Genomic DNA, 16500 nt, shown 5'->3' with positions numbered 1-16500 from the left:
GCTGAAAAGAAGTGGAGAAAGTGAAAAACCCAGACCACAACTAGGGAGATGATAGAGATGATAGGGGACGAGAGGATGGATGAAAGGACCTGAAGAGAGAGAGAGGGAAGAAGGGGTGGGACATGTAGATGGATGATGTAAGATTTAGAGTGGGGGGTGGGGGGCATCTTTCATGAAAGAAACCAGAGGAACCAGGAACTAAAAACGAGCCACTGAGGCTCCAGGCTGTGACTCGTTGGTGTTTATGCAATTACTCTAAGTACCAGAAGGGGGAGACAAACATTCTGCACTCCTTTAAAATGATTTTAGTTGTTTTTATTTTAATTTAAATCTACAATGACTATTTTCATTGACCACTGACCTTTTCATTATGGTCACTAAGGGTTTCTCAACACACCTGGACACAACCTGATGTTAACTGGACATATGGTAAATGTCATTTCTAGGAGACAAACCACAGGGGATTCCACTCAGACATTTAACGCTGGACATCGTACCAAAGGGAACTCTGTCCGTGAACTGTAAATCAGAGGTTCATCTTGTTTATAGTCGTAGACACTTTAATCCATCATCAGGGAAAACAGAGTCTGTCTGAACTTGAAATCAGAAGAACTGTATCTGCAATGTCATCAAAAGAGTTTGTGTGGCTGGACGGGGAGGGGCGGACTATAAATACTCCCGGGGTAATTGTCCTGTGATATTGACACATTTTTAGCAAACTGTCGTCCGCAGAGAGAGAAGTCGTTTCAAGCTGACTGTCTGCCAGCCCCCATGAGTTCAGCCTCTTTAATCCTCCGTCAAACATCCAAATCAGACTCGAGCTGCCATAAAATGAACTTCATTTTCTACTAATTGCTTTAAACAAGAGAATATTATTTGACTGTGGAACCACCACAGATTCACTGACTGTTTGGTTGAGTCTTGTGTTGTTGTATTGAATCTTTAAAAAGGTGGATTTATAGTGAACTGCACAGATCATCATAATCACGGCTTATATTTCTGATTTGACACCTAATTATTAAACTGTTACCTCGGAAAAACCTGCAGTGAATAATGCAAGTTTACATATGTAAATCCCATCTACCCACAGCGATAAATAAAATAATAATAATAAAAGAAAAAGACTAAAAAATAATTGCAAGTGTCTCTGAAATGATGATGCAAAATAAACAGAGCTCTCACATGGTCTGCAGACAGTGGTGGCTCATTAGACAGAGGACACTGGCCTTCTGGGGGCGTCCTGCGGTGCTGGTAGTGGGGGGGCATTTGGGTTGAAGCTGGTTGGAACTGGGATCTGGTGAATTTGGGGCCAGGTTGAAACCATGTGCTCTTCTTCATGCATTGTTTTTTTGTAGCTGTTCTTAAACCATTTTAGTGTGTATGTTATCTGCATCCTGCTGGGTCGTTGCTATGGATGTGGGGGTGGGGGTGTGGGGTCAGGGTGGGGCCGGTCTGGTCTGGTCTGGTCTGGGTGGGTGCTGCATGTACCAGGTCCAGACGTTTCAAGCTTCAAAGCAAAACCCTGAAATGTCACGAGATGGTTAATTATGGTTTGTTATTTACTTCCTGACAGTGGTCATAATGTTGTGGCTGTATTACATGTATATTTAAATGGTGACTTCACACCAGCTCCGTGTCACTGCTTTGCTCTGATCACATCACGGACTTTGTTTAGTTTCCTTCTTTAATAGGACCATTGTCTGGAGGGGCTCTATCCTCTGACGTGCCTCCTCCTCTTCCTCTTCCCCGGGCTCAGACCGGAGGACTCCACCGGAGACCGAGGGCTTGTTGACGTCAGCTGAGGAGGAGGAGGAGGAAGAGGAGGAGGAGGGGGAGGAGGAGGAGGTCTGGGAGCGAGGCTGCTGGATGTGGAGCTGTGGAACGCCGCGGAGGAGGAGGACCGTGCATGGGCTTCTCTGCTGCTTTTCTCCGGACTGTTGGACTAGTTTGGCTCCGGCGCTGCTGTAAGTCTCCTTTCCCACCTCCTCCCACCTCCTCCCGTCTCCTCCCGTCTCCTCCTGCTGCTGGACTTTCTCCTCCGCTCGGAACAGTGTTGCTGTTGCTGTTGCTGTTGTTTTGTTGCTGTTAAACACTTTGCGACATGTTGCCTGACACCAAGTTGCGCGTTTGTGTGAAACCAGTTTCCCGTGTTCTCTCAGTTAATGCGCACTTCTTCTTCTTCTTCTTCTTCTTCTTCTTCTTCTTCTTCTCTTTTCTGGTTTGGTTCCGAATTAAAAATCGCTCTGATTGGAAACTTTTGCTTGGTGAAGTCTGTGCAAGGTGGACTGAGCTCAGATGTCGAGCTGCTTGTTTGTCTCCGACAGGGCGAAAATGTGTCGACGGGAAAATGTTCGCTGGACTCAGCGACTGGAGACGTTTGACAGTTCGCTTCAGTGGAGCAAAGAATTCACACTGAACCTGAAAGTGACGCGGTTCTTTGCTGTGGTTGTGTCCGGTGATGAGAATATGTTTTAAATGACAACTTCAAACATTCGTCCTGTCTCTAAGAAAGAAAAGAAGTAAAACTCAGGCTGCTCTGCTTTCATTTCTTTTCTGCTATTTCGCATCTTTTTTTTCTTTGCGTTTTGTTCATTTGGACATTTTAATCTATATGTGTGTGTGTGTGTGTGTTTTTGTTCTGCCATGAACATGAAGGGACCTGGACCAGTTTGGCTCGTGTTTGCTGCTGGAGATGAGTCTTTCTGCGGAGCTGCGTCCGTGTAATGTGGCTTTATCGCTTATTAGATGAGAGGAGGGACACGCTGTCTCCATAATGAACCAGGCTTTTACTTTTCATCGCGTCCTGCCCGCGGAGACTCACTGGTCGCAGAAAGGGGCGAAGAGTGCGGAGCTCAAGGTCTCAGTAAGTTTAAAATACTCAGCTGTACTGAGCATGAGGGAGGATACTTTGATGCAGTACTTCACAGCTGTTTGTCTGTCTGTGTGTTTGTGGTTGAAGACTGGTCCTCTGTGCGGTTCTGTTGTGGATGTGCTGTGACCCGGTGAGACCGAGATCCTCCACAGATCCAGTTTAAAGTAGAGGCTTTTTGTCAGTGTCCAGTCTGCTCCTAACAGGTTGGTGGTGGAGCTCAGGATGCAGCGGTGACGGCTTCTTCTTCTCTGTCCAGGTCAGCAGAGTTTCAGGTTCCTGGTTTTCCTCCCGGGACTAGAACCCGGTGGTCCCGGTCCCCTCATTTGAAGCCGAGTTAAGCAGAGGTCGGAGAGGTTCAGCAGCTCGGTGGCACCCGTCGCTGTCATCAGCCTGTAATCTGCTGTGTCGGAGGGATGTTTGCTCACCGCACTGAACTAAAGAGTTTGGTTCAAAGACGTCAGCTGTGTGAAGCTGCCAGGAAGCCCAACACGTCCACTGGTCCTTGTGCTTGTGCGTTTAATTCATCACGGAGCCGAGGATCTTTGTCAGGAACGCGTGGGTTTAGTCAAAACTTCCTGCTAAATGACAGCACTTCACATTCAGAACATAACAAATGTGTTGGTTCAGACTTTCTCCGTGTTTGTGCTGCATGAATCTTGGGCCTTTGCTTCTTTCATCATCTTCACTGTCTTTTTTTATACTTTTTGGAACAGTTGTGCCATATGTTGTTATTATCTTAGTTAGAACGGAGAGAAAAGCCGCTGCTTTCATGTCGACTGGCAGTGATTAAAGGATATGACATTTCACGGTTCAGATCCTTTTCTCCCGCTTCCTCCTTCTTCTTTTAAATCCAGACTTTTCTCAAAATATACTGTTTATATATTTGTATTTTGTAACGTCCTTGTTTGTTTCTTAACACATGATGCAGTAAATGTTGCTGATTATTAAATTGTACTTAGTATCAGTACGTTTTGTGTTGTCTGCGTTGAAATAGCTGCTTGCTACTCGGTGTAGTGTTGCTCTGGTCAAAAGGATCATGGGAACTCATTCTGCAGCAGTTGTCCATTAAATGTATGAATAGATGAATTATCTCTGAGCTGAGAAACTATCTGAATAAGATTATTATGATTCAAGCTCAAGTCAGCAAATGTTCAGTTTGTTTCTCAGTATATTTACGAAGCTCATCCTGAACGGACCTGAGAGCTGGACGAGTCGTGGTTCCAGTGTCCTGGGATCATCAGTATGTAAAGATTTAACCCTTAATGGAGCAGGTGTGAGGATGATATTCACTCATTGAGAAGGTCTCTGTACAGTTAATACTGGCAGCCAGGTACTCAGGCGTAGGCTTTAGTTTCTTTCTGCAGAATTTCCCAGAGGAAACTGGTTAGAAGCGCTGGTGAGAACAACTGGTCGCCCTGTGAGCTGGATCAGACATATTCTGACATGTCTTGTCAACGTTGTAGGTTCTGTCTGACACTTTGAACAGCTGCTTTAAACTCATGGGTTTTACTGTGTGAAGCAGCTTAATAGAGCAAAACTGATCCATCCATCAGTCCATCCAGGCGTCCGCTGTGTGTTCCCTATATACATGTATATATACATACACACATATATACATATACATATACATACACATATACATATACATACACATATACATACACATACACACACACATATACATATACATATGTACCTCAAGTCTTATAATGAGCAACACACGATTTGCTCGAAGCAGCTCAGCTGTGTTCCACACTGATCAGCCGTTACATTAAGACCACTGACAAGAACAGTGGACACTGATGATCTGGTCCTCATGGCACCTGTCTGGTTAGTATATATATATATATTACAGCAATCAGATATTTTGTCCTCAACTTACTGTATGTGATATAACCTCCTGAGACCTAAGCATCTGTTTGGAATTCATTTCTTTAAGATAAGATTAAGATCTTTAGGTATTTGGGATTAGTAGGACCCAAGACGGATAAAAAATAAAAAATAAGCATCATCTTTGAACAGGAAGTAGTTTTAAAAAAAAAAATGACATGGACACAAAATATAAAATTGTACGAACGAAAAAGCAGAATATGAAACGTCCTCAGATGAGTACTTTTGGATTTTCATGTCATATAACTTGAAGTTAATAAGCATAAATAAACAAGTGTCCTGACTCTTCACTACCAGACAAAAGTGTCTCCTTATGAAGACAACATGTCTTAATGCAGCAGAATAAGCTGCAACAAACCTAAAACCTAATGTCCCCGTATGAGGACACTGGGTCTCAGGAGGATATTTTTTCCATAATATTGTCCAAATTCAATAATAGCCTGTTAGCATACTGTGATTCAAGTGTTATGAAAGAACGATTGACTTCTGCGCCTCGTGTACTTTTCCACCAATCACAGGCCATTTTACAGAGTGTTGTTGTTTTGTGTGTCTCTACTCTACAAAGGTCAATGCACATTCACTGAAGGTTCAGTGGCAGACGTTTCCATGCCGATGCTTTTTATGCTACAGCTATATGCTATGTTACAGCGACTGGAGATGTCGGTGCTGAAGTCGAGGACGCTCTGTACCAACGATGATCAATGAAAAAAATTTCGACTTATTTTACCTGTTTTCAGGCTGAGAAAGATCTTGGGTTTAAGTGTGTTCACGTGAGGAGGGAGTAGAACTGCAGCATTAAAAAATAAGGAGGAGGGACGGAGGATTTTAAAAAAGAAGGAAGCGGGAGAAAAGGATCTGTACAGATGGAGCATGAACTGTGAACCGTGAAATGTCATATCCTTTAATCCCTGCCGGTCTTCATGAAACCAGCTTCTCTCTGCGCATTCTAACCAAGATAATAACAAAGTCTGATAGAGCACAATCGTGATGGTTGGACGACTGGGTCAGAACTTGTGCAGCTGTTGTGTAGCCTGACATAGCCAGACTCAGGTCATATCAGAGGATGAGATTTGGTTTTTATCGTGGGGCATTTCAACTGATGCAGAGAAAAAAATACTTGTGCATGTAATTGAATCGACCCATAACCTCAGAGCAACACAGTGAAATGAAGTCGTCCCCAACAAATGCCTTAATCGCTGTTTCATCCTTTAAAGTTATTTCACTGTCAGTATCTTTTAGAAGTGATGTGAGAGCAGACTCTCTGTCTGCAGCGGTCAGTGCTTTCAGAAGTTGTCCAAAGAAGGAGAAGCAGTGAACCAGCAGCAGGGTCATGGATGTTCAAGGCTCAGTGATGTACGTGGGCAGTGGAGGCTGCACCCTGTGATGCAGCCCAACAGAGAAGCTAGTGTAGCTCAGAATGCAGAGTAAAAGTTAGTGCTGGTTCTGATAGAAATGTGTCTGGACACCCAGTGGTTTGCAGGTTGTTGTGTTGATGCCGCTGTGTAACTGCAGCTGAGTCGAGGTGTCGCTGACGAAACTCATCCAACACGACGTGTGTGAACATGTGAGCACCAGAACTGAACCGTGCAGCAGTGGAAGAAAGTGACTGGGTCTGCTGAGTCACATGTTCTCGTGCATGAGATGGATTGGCAGCAGGTGTCAATGTGTCTCTGAGTTATGGAGCGTATGTCGCCAGGATGCAAGAAACATCCAACTGCTGCAGCCGTGGGGACGTGCTTATTCAGCAAACAAGGCTCATGTGGAGATGAAAACGTGTTGGCCTCATTCCCGATCTCTTATTTTTTTGCATGTTTGTCACACACACAATGTTTCAGATCATCAAACAAATGTAAATATAAGAGAAAGATAACACAAGTAAACACAAAATGCACCTTTTTCTCAAGATCTCGAGTTATTTATCTCGCTCTTTTTCCTGAGATTATGACATATTTAATTCAGGAGAGTTGATGCTGACTAATGGACGCTGCTGTAGTAAAATAACAGCCTAATGTAATAGATCTAGTGTAAGGTGAGTCATTTGTGTTGCGCAGTGTTAGTGTGGTTAATGTTATGATGGTTGAATGTTGAGTGTTGGTCTTGTCTATGTAGACATGGGTCCTGCTTATTGCTGTCAAGCTGAATTGCCTTCTGGACAAATAAAGTTGTATTGAATTGAATCGAACTGAACTGAATTGCTTTAATGTTTTCTAGATAACGATTACGTTTCTGGAGATCTTGACCTCGTTATCTCCAGAGATAACGAGATAATTAACTTGTTATCACGACAGTACAGAGGAAATAATATTTATGAATTTATATCTGCTGCGTGAAAAACTGTTCGCCCCTCATCCTCTGTTAAAACTTAACCTGAGTTCAGTCTCTCTAGCCACGCCCCCGGCCTCGTTACTGCCACACCTGTTCTCAATCAAGAAATCCCTTAAGTAGGACCTGCCTGACTAAATGAAATAGACCGAAAGATCCTAAAAGCTAAACACCATGAAGAGATCCAAAGAAATTCAGGAACAAATGAGACAGAAAGATCCATCTCAGTTATAAACCATTTCTAACGTTTTTTTCACACGTCTGTAAATGGGCCCAGGTTTAACAGAACATTACATCAAACTATTATCACTTATTCACTTCACATGTTGGTGGTTTTCATGTTGTGGTGAATATTTGTGTCGTCCTTCTCGTCTGTCTGGAGGATGTGTTGCTGCACCGCTGATTACAGTTCTGATTGTTCACATCACATTTGAGAGATGACTGCATCTCGACACATTGTGCTGCTAAATATCTGCACATTTCTCCAGTAATGTAACCGCGCCTGCCTTCAGACATTAAGCGTACGCTTCATCTATCAGCTCAGGATCACACAGTGACTGATAACATCGTTACTATCAGCCCGTGCTCCCGATTCCTCACTGTCACCAGCAACTCTATTTCAACAAGTTCATCTTTCCACCTGGAGCTGTTTGCTGTCAGAGAGCTGGAAAGCTGAAATGACTCGGAAACATCAAACAGCTTTTCATGCGCTGTGACTATTAGAGTTACTCCTGGAATCAAACCCAGCTGGAAGATGACACTGCTCCTCTTTGTCCCCGGCTCAGTTCATTTGTCCTCATCATGCTTAGGCTAAAAAGAATCTAACATAATTGATATTTTTGTCTTGCTTGAGTAAAATGTTGACTGTGACGAATGTCAAGGGCTCTGGTCTCAGCGTTTCTGTGATTGAATTAATCCTTTGAGCAGTTATTATACATCACAATTAATCTGAGCAAAGTGGGACAGCTGTGAAGCCTAATAGCGTAATTGCCTAAGTCACCTTTTGACTTACTACTAAAAACTGTTTTCCAAAAACATTCACATATGACTTAGGCAATTAAGCCATTAGGCTAACGACCTGTGTGTCCGTGTCCTTTGTCCTACTTCGCTCAGATGAGACTGGTATTGTTTCACTAAACTGTGACTCATTTCCAGTGTTAATGTGTCTGGGAGTATATTAAGACTCACACAGAGGAGAATCTAAATTCCCTGGCAACGTATATTTTCCATTCAGTGCTTTGATGTTTTAAAAATAACTCTTTTATGTCACATGCTGCAGAATAAATCATTTTAATGGACCCACATAGTTAATCAGAAAGGTACGCTGGTGAAAGACGTGCAGCGCGCTCCGTGAGGAGAACCGTTTGTAGGCGTTGGTGTGGGCACACTATCTGCAACAATGAATGCGAACACACTCCTGCTCTCACACTGAGTCCTTGCTCTCACACTTTCAAATGTCACTGCATTTTACCGTTTTGCCATTCTGACATGCTGCTGCTGTCTGTGTGACGCCTATAGAACGGCTGCTGCAGGAGGGAAAAGCAGGAAAAGCTCTGTGAAGACCTGCTGGGTCAATCAAATCTTCTTGTTGGGCTTTTTGAGGGGATGGACTGAAGGGCAACAGTGACGTAGTCGTACACTTCATTTTATTGGTTGTAGGACCATCCAATGACCTGCAGAGGTACTACAGTGGTGGAAAACACGGAAACCCTTAAAATTTTTGCGCAATCTCAAATATTGCCATGAAATATTTCAGCTTTTCAATGGGGCTCATGTCCAGGGATTGAGGGGCCACTCTAAGACCTGGATCCTGTGCTCCTGCAGCCTGGTTCTACTGGTCCTGGATCCTGTGCTCCTGCAGCCTGGTTCTACTGGTCCTGGATCTGAGTCAAGGGGCTTTATCTGGTAGAAACATCCAGTTTGGACCTGGATGCAACTGAGCACGTGCAGAGGGGAGCGTGTCGGTTTGGAGAACAGCTCAATATTTGTCAGAGTTAAATGTCCATCTCAGACAGTGAGATGAGCAACACCAGCAGCACTCATGCATCAAAGCCTGATGCTGCCTCCACCATGTCTGACAGTAGCTGCTGTCCATGCTGGAGATGATGCTTGGCCTGGCCTTCTGCGTAGCAGAACATTAGCAGGATGAAGATAAAGCTGGAAACTGGACTCATCTGACCACAGAATCTTCTTCCAGGTCCCAACTGTCCAGTTCTTGTGTTCTTGGGTCTAACCTCTGTCTCTCATTGATCAGGGGCTTCTTCACAGCCTTGTAGGACCTTAAGCCATGATCTAAAAGTCCACCAAGTACAGTGAGGCTGATATCCTTCAGTAGTTTTCCCTGCACATGTGGATCAGGATGACGTCTTTCGTTGCTGGAGAAACAAACCTTGGACGTCCAGATGTTGGTTCGTCTGTATTTCTGGACTTAGAATCTGTATCTTCAGGCGCGTTTCCTGTGTTAGGTTCCTTGTTTTGGCCATTTTAGTCTCTGAAGAACTTTCAAATGTTCTGGCTTTAAATAGACACGAAGCACAGCAACAGAAAAATGTCTTTTAATAAAAACCTCCATTAGTGGATCACTGGAACCCAAATGAACCAGTACTCTAAATTTCTTAGATATTTTCTTAGGTATTTTTATGGAACCAATCCATTTAAAGTTTTTAATGCCTGTTTCAGGATTTGTCTGTGACTGAACTAAAAGAAATTGTGCTTGATGCAATATTTCACAAATTCATGGGGTGTCTGAAAACTTTTCCCCATCAACCATCATGACATTTAGATGTCTACGATATTATGGTTCTCTACAAAGATTGAATTTGTCAGTGATGAACAACATGTGCAGGTGCTTCAGTTTTTATTTTTTCCAAACTTTGCAAATGTTTTTGGTTCTTTATTCAGATAGCGACTAAACTTAGTCCCAAACTGTCTCAGATTCATAATGACGGAAAACTTTTAGTTTATCATTTAAATGTGCAGTACATTTACAGATACAGTAGCTCATATTAAGTTTGAGTCATTCGTAAAGGGGTAAAAAAGATGAACAGCTCTTGATTTGAAGCAGTTATTCAGAATATTTCTTCTATTCCGCTGAGTGAGCTGCACTGAAATTCCAAGAATCAAGCAATTTTATTGTAACTCTGACAAAGAAATTACATTTGACATGAAAAGAAATTATTTTCATAATTTTAAATGTGTCTTTCACCGACTTTCTAACAGAATAAACCAATCAAAATCTTTTTTGTGGACATCTCCGTACCATGTGCATTTCCTTGACTGCACAGTGTAACAGTCCCCTAAGAAGCCAAGGGTAAATAAGTCTGCCAAAAAAGTGAAAGGTCCTAATGAAAACGTTGAGCATGATAAATGAAGCATCTCATTGGTCTTGCTGCTGCTGGGATACCACATTAGAGACTGGAATGTAAATGGCTGTTAAATACTTCCCATGGCTGTGCCTTATGGGATCAGCATTTAGTTTTCCATGCAGTTCTTCTCCCAGTGATGTCATATGTGTTGAGTATCTTAATCTGTTGGTTTAGTGGAAACACACAGGATTACAGTATTGGTTTCTCTTTCTCTGCTTATTCTGTATTAAGCTCGAGTGTTGTAGAGCTTTGGGAGGTCGACTGCACAAATGGACATCGTTACAATATACTGGGTAGTAAACTGGGTGGTAGTGTTGACATAAAGACAGACACAAGAAAAAAAAAGAGCCTGGCCAGTGCAGATTTGATCACATATCCTTTAATTACAGACAGCTATCTTTTATTATCATTATTATTATTATTATTATTATTATTATTATTATTATTATTGAGAGTTTATTGAATTGGGACAATGCACATTAATCAACGTTGACGTATTAGTCCATCAGTGTAAATGTGCCGGACTTAGCACAAATGCTAATTTTCAGCCGTAGTCCCAAGGCAGCTACACAACACAGAGAAGACTTTAAAACAACAATCAATCATACAACAGACAATTACAGAATCAAACACGAGACAGACAGACAATATTATCACCCACAGTTACTATGTGAGTTCATGTCTGATTTATTTTTAACCAGTGTTTATATTTTTTAAAAACTACGTAGTGTTCATGTTGTCACAGTTTGTGATGTGAGGCAGTGACTTGTGTTCCTCTTACGGATTTAGTCGTACGCTTTGGTACGTTACAGTCACCTCTAGTTAGAGCTCCACTTCTTCATGCTTCAGTGTTTTTCCTCTGGATGAAAACTTTAAAAATGAGACAAACATCCATAAAGGTTTGGAAGCTGTCTGGGTCAAGAATATTAAACTTTTGTGGGACATTAGGATAATGAAAGTGAAGTAATTCCTTAACTTGTTTTTGACAAAGACAAGCTGTGACCTTAGATCACCAATATGTTTGAGTCATGTGGACCCATAACGTTATTTCATTTATACATTGGGATTTCATTGTAATTAGCAGTGATGCACTGCTCAGGTTTTATGAAGTTATTGTTTCTCTGTCAGTGGAGACGGGATAGAAACCAGACAAGAATAACCAGAAAGAACATTGAATTTCCTTTAAATTGCACAATTATTTCTGCCTCATACGTTGAAGGGAAAACCAGCGTCACACAGATTGAGTGATATTAACAATATGAAATGAATCCTTCTTGTGCCGTGTGTGCAAACATTATTTATTGCTCAGCCTGTGAGCTGAGACTGTTTCCCAATATGCATCTCATACAATTAACTTTATAATTAACATCATTATAATTTTCTACTGCAGCTTGTTCTTCTGTTCTTTCATTGGTGCATAAAATCAATGGTGTCAACAAATTATAATAATAATTGCAGCAACTTGTTCTACAGACGGTGATAATCCAGAACGTTTGTACCTTTTAAATGGAAACTGGTTGTAGGATTGTCTGGTTATTGTGCAATTTAAATCTTTTGACACTATGTTAATTGATTCGCTGATTCAATTCTATACAGCTCTGAACCTAATCTGCATTCTAATGAGATATTTCCAACATGTCACATGAAACTAATGTGCTGGGATGTTCTGGTTCTCCTTCTGTAACCACTCACCGCAGCCTTTTAAACCGTAAACTATTACTGTTACACGGAGCAGAAGAGGTGAGTTAATGAAAAATGTGTTTTCGTATTCATAACCACCTGTTGTCCATTGACATTTACTGGAAATGTCTTTGACTGTCTCAGGGATAGGTCAGATTGATGCTGCATGTGAATCTCAAAGAAGGAGTCAGTGATGGAAGAGAAATGAGCTGATGAGAAGAAAGTTCCCATCAGCTTCATCACATTGTCGCTGTCAAACTGTTTCCTCAGACTCGTTCTGATTTGAGTCAAGTCACAACTGCTGATTTGATTTGATGTGTTCTGCATGCAGGGTCCTGTTGTAAAGTCCAACTCGTCTGGAAAATATGAACCAGAGATCCGGTTTGACGTGTGTAGATGTTTGTGTTTTTGCTTTGTTGTGTATGTGTGTCATTGCGCAGTTTATTTTTAACAGTTGACCCGTGCTGGTTGTTGTGTCATCGTAGGCCGGGTCGGATGCATCTGTCTTTGTCAGTGAGGGCTGGATATCACAGTGCAATCAGAATTAGGTTACACATTTTGATTAATTGAAGTCTGCAGTGTAATTTCCTGATGACTGAGCCTCTGCCTTTGTAGGAGATAGGCTAATGGGATGAGAAACATGGTTTCTTACAATTAGCGCTTATAGCTATCAAAATTAGATAGCGACTATAAATAGACACAGCAGCCGTGTGGGCTGAATGTCCAATGGCTTTGCAGTTTTGCATCATTCCTTGCGTGTTTGTGCTCATGCTGGAGCTCGTGACACGGTCACAGGAGATGACCTCTTTGTTTCCTGCTGTAGTCGCACATGTGTGTGTGTCTGTTTGTCCTGTAGTCGGACACAGGATGACACACACTGTTCATCTGGGACTGTGGTAGTAATCCTGAACCTGTGGCAGCTGAGTCGACTCGAGGGGTGGACGATACTCGGGGTTTCACTGGGGAAGTATCGCCAATACACACAATTGTTTTAGGGAAAAAAGTAATAAGTGCAAAATAAAAAAAAGAAAAAGGAACAATGTAACAAAAATATAAATTTAACAATGTAAAGAAAAGCAACAATGAAATCATAAATATAAAAATTGCTCAGAGATGGAAATGTTGCCTCATTAGTTTTCCACCGTAGAAGTGAGTCATCATCCCGTGTAATTGTCTCTTTCCTTCCGAGTATCGACTCGTTTCAGTAACAGCATCAGGTCCAGTTGTGTGATGCTGCTGTGATGTTTAATACAAGTGTCAAACTCTGTCCATCTCCACCTTTTACTACAGGTGGAGAAGCTCCTGACGCACACAGACTTGGAGACAAGCTGTGCCTCATCACGCTAGTATGGAGCCGATACTAGCCATGGTATCGATACTAATGATATCTAGGTTGATGTGCTCAGCCCTAGTTGACTTATACACAGTGTTGCCACAGTTACCTTGAAAAAGTAATCTGATTATTTGATTACTGGCTACTCCTGAAATGTTGCATATGTGTCAAAATACATCATTTTATTCAGGAAAATGTGGCTCATTATTTTACTCGTTAGTGAAAAAACTGTGTGGATTACAGTAAAAGTAACTTAGTTACATTAAAGTAACGTCACTACTTTCATGTAGCACAAAGTAAAATTGTGAATCACTTCACTGTCTCCGTCAAGTCCTCAGCAGACGAATGGAGGCACGATGCTGCAGAACATATTGATGGTATAATCAACCATTCACCAGCTTCAACACAGCAGCATAATGTATAATACAATGTTACACCCAAGTGAAATTAATCAGGACTTTATTGCCACAGGGCTGCTGTAAAGGACACAGTCGTGCCCCTAATCAGGTTGAATGAGACGTTACTTCAACCTAAATGGGAAGTAGTCAGACGATGCTGTCTGCTGAAGCTAAAGGTGACTTTCACAAGTTTGCCTTTCACCTTCTCCTGAGAGCTGTTTGGTAATGAAGCTGTTTAGCATCCAGGCCAGTTTGTGTCCTCATACTGGTGTTTGCTAGTCTGTCTTCCAGCTCAGCGTCCGTCCCTCCACCCAGGGAGGGAAAAGTTCAGTGAGTTTACTCCTAAGTTGTGCTCAGTCCGTCCCTCTACGTTCGTGGCGATCCACAGCTAGTTTGTCGTTCCAAAGTCAGGAGTGTTTCCCCGTGCGGTCAGTTTGTTTGGGCTGGTGAACGCGCTGCAGAATATATCAAAGAGCGGAGCCGGGTCAGAGAGGGTTGTCTCAGCCCGCTTGAAATTGCTCCCTGGAGGAGATTGTTTGCAGCGGGAGCACACGTTATTCTCAAAATCAAGCAATTTACCCAGATGTGTCTTTTTTTAGGCAGCGTTCTGAACTGAGCTGTGTAATTAAATACACTGGTATGTTAAAAATTCATTTCATAACAACACAAATAGTGGTATTCATGATGAACAGGTTTACCGCCCATCCTTATGTAGTGATACAGAAGACAACCAGTTCACTGGCTTTTCATTTATTTAATGCAAACATTAACAACACGTTGTCATAGCAGAGTCCTCCGTGACGTGTTCAGTCACATTATTGAGCGTCAGTGTGCGGCGCATAAAGACGTTCAGTTTCTTGGTGTATGGAGCTGACACACACCATTCAGAGCTGATGGGTCTGAGACATCTGTCACCATCTGTGTTCCAGTGTTTGAGTCTTCACCACGTCTTCCTGATGAAGCGCCTCAGAAGAATTCTCCGGCCTGTCTGAGACGCTCTTCGTTAATTTAAGAAGTCTTCCCGTTGTGGGCGAAAATGGAAGGCTTTTATGGAGCTTTTATTTCTTGATGAGTACCATTAATTTCACAGCTCCGGCCGAGCTCTTTGCAGCTGGCATATTTTTTTTCCGCTTCAGACAACATGACTGCATTATCTTCCCTCTGGTAATGAATTGGCAGGAGTTATGTATGTTTTATAGGTATTGTTTAGCACTTTAGTTGGGAGGCTGATCTCTCTGTTCATTCTCTGAGTAGCCTGCATATCTCATCCTCGCAGGACTCAACGCCTATTTATGTGCTGTAGATTTTTTGCCAAGGCTGTAGTTTGAAGTAAATACTTCTCAAGTCCATTATTTATTTCCATCTACACTATCGGCCCGGAGGCTTCCTCCATAAAGATCATCCACATTAAACTAATTAGATTTATTTGGGCTTGTTACAGTCCCGCTCAATGGATCTCACTGTTGTTCTATTGCAGCATTATTGTGGTGTGTTTGCAGAATCTGTGAAGTATTTTAGAAAATTTATTTAAGACTTTCCTTTTGAAGAGGGGTCTGCTTTTATGTTAGAATATGTTTTATTTCTCTATATTTCAAGCAGTATGATGAAAACCTGGGTATTTTTTTTTAAAGATCCAACTTCTTGTCAGATGCTACGTTGTAACTTGCTCCACCTGATCTAACATGTGTTTAAATTTCAACACAGACTTGTTGAATCTCTGTAATGACTTTTAATCTCCCATGTCTATGTATCGGCGCTGCAGACCTACATGAATCCCCTTCATATCTTTATTTTGGGTTCATTTAAGCCAGCTCATAAACTGTAGCTGTTGTTTTGTGTCATCTATCACGCTCACCAGCTCGCTCGGTGGCAGCTCAGAGGGTTTGTCTGGCAGCACAGTCAGAAATGAGGCCAGTGAGGAAATCTGGTCTGTAATTGCATCCGTGTAACAGCAGCCCTGGTCAGCTCTTTGAGCCGGCGCCCGGCGGCAAAGCAGGAGGACGACTCCTCCAGAGCCTCAGAGCCAGGTCTACGGTCTCTGAGGCCGTCACTCTTCACAAATAATTATAAAACAAAATGCTGCTGCGCTGTTTGCAGTGATTCTCTCACGCTAATGACTCAGGATATAATTACTTCCTTTAGTTTAGCTCTGTACAGTTGTGTCCATCTTAGTCAGGAGTCACTTATATCTGAAAAGCTGCTGTGATTTTGAGGAAGGAGGCTGAGTCAGAACATCCTTCCAGGTGGAGCTGTCACCGTATCAGATTTCACTTCATGATTATCGTGGACAAAAAGATGATGTCACAATAACAATATTGTCACGAAATTAACAAAAATGTAAATAACAACAACAAAATCCTTTATTTATGTCGTTTTTCTCTCTTTTTGGAAATGAATTACTCTCAAAATAACAGTAGAAAGACAGAAAATAGATGTAAAACACTTGAACACACTGTGTTCAAGTGGAGCTGGATCAGGAGGGACACAGTTGGATCCGTAGGGAGGGTTGTGGCCAAAATGTTAATTCTGCTGAAATTTAAATGGGTAACGTGGGTACATCCATGTGCAAAATAAACACTGTCACAAATGAATTTAGAAAAATGAAAGACTTTAATCATTGTGCTTCACATTTGTGCTCAA

General features: G+C 42.0%; 1 protein-coding gene across 4 annotated transcripts in view; it reads left to right on the top strand.

Annotated features, from left to right (window-relative positions):
- Positions 1-1811: 1811 nt before the first annotated feature.
- Positions 1812-16500, top strand: part of gulp1a (GULP PTB domain containing engulfment adaptor 1a) — a 74084-nt gene continuing 59395 nt past the window's right edge. For 2 of the 4 annotated variants that reach the window (XM_047601409.1, XM_047601412.1), the window contains exon 1: positions 1812-1964. The gene's annotated coding sequence lies outside the window, so the exon portion shown is untranslated. The remainder of the gene's footprint in view (positions 1965-16500) is intronic. The other 2 variants (XM_047601413.1, XM_047601414.1) reach the window with 1 other exon arrangement.

Source organism: Mugil cephalus, chromosome 12 (genome assembly GCF_022458985.1).
Source record: "Mugil cephalus isolate CIBA_MC_2020 chromosome 12, CIBA_Mcephalus_1.1, whole genome shotgun sequence".
Taxonomy (NCBI): Eukaryota; Metazoa; Chordata; class Actinopteri; order Mugiliformes; family Mugilidae; genus Mugil; species Mugil cephalus.
Note: the sequence above shows the minus strand (reverse complement) of the source record. Positions and strands in the feature narration are given on the sequence as shown.